This window comes from Myotis davidii, unplaced genomic scaffold (genome assembly GCF_000327345.1).
Source record: "Myotis davidii unplaced genomic scaffold, ASM32734v1 scaffold399, whole genome shotgun sequence".
Taxonomy (NCBI): domain Eukaryota; kingdom Metazoa; phylum Chordata; class Mammalia; order Chiroptera; family Vespertilionidae; genus Myotis; species Myotis davidii.
The window spans coordinates 6,467,441-6,468,072 of NW_006292094.1; the positions used below are offsets into that span (position 1 = coordinate 6,467,441).

At 65.2% G+C, this 632-nt stretch overlaps 1 protein-coding gene across 1 annotated transcript in view; it reads left to right on the forward strand.

Annotated features, from left to right (window-relative positions):
- Nucleotides 1-632, forward strand: part of CARD11 (caspase recruitment domain family member 11) — a 54,748-nt gene that overhangs the window by 12,662 nt on the left and 41,454 nt on the right. The window lies entirely within an intron of this gene.

Sequence of the window (632 nt, forward strand, 5' to 3'; positions counted from 1 at the left end):
GGGACAGAGACCTGGGGGGCACCGATGGCCAGGGGGGACTGAGGGTCGGGGCACCCCGGTGGCGGCCGAGAAGGGCCCACAAAGCCTTTTCCAGTAAAAGCAGCCGCCCCTGCCGGCTGAGGGGGTTCCCAATTCGCCATTTAGAACAATCCAAAGGCTCTCTATGTCTCTTAGAAAATTCTGGGTAACAGTGGGGTGAAACGGGTGACAGATGACGATAAAAGATCCCCAACCGGTGTCCCCGAGGCGTTGGCCATGTCAGTGCCCTTTCACCACGGTCCTCAGAGCTCCCCCTGAGCCCAGTGCTCTGGACGGGAGGGAAGACTCAGCCAAGGTCTCGGGGCTCTGGGCCCAGGCCCTGCCCCGCCCCCCAGGACCCACAGCCGGCCGGGCTCTCCCACCTCCATTTCAAAGATGAATTCCAACCGGAGGCTCTCCGAACGCACAGGCAGTTGGACACGTGGGGTCGGGCTGGCCGCGCATGGCCCCTCGTGCTGGTCTCCGGAGTAGATGGGCCGGGCCTGTCACTCAGGCGTGTGGCCAGCACGCGGGCACCCTGGCAGGCTCGGTGCCCTGTCTGTAAAGCGGGAACGATAGGTGCCTCGGGCCCAGGGAGTGGGCCCCGGAGGGGC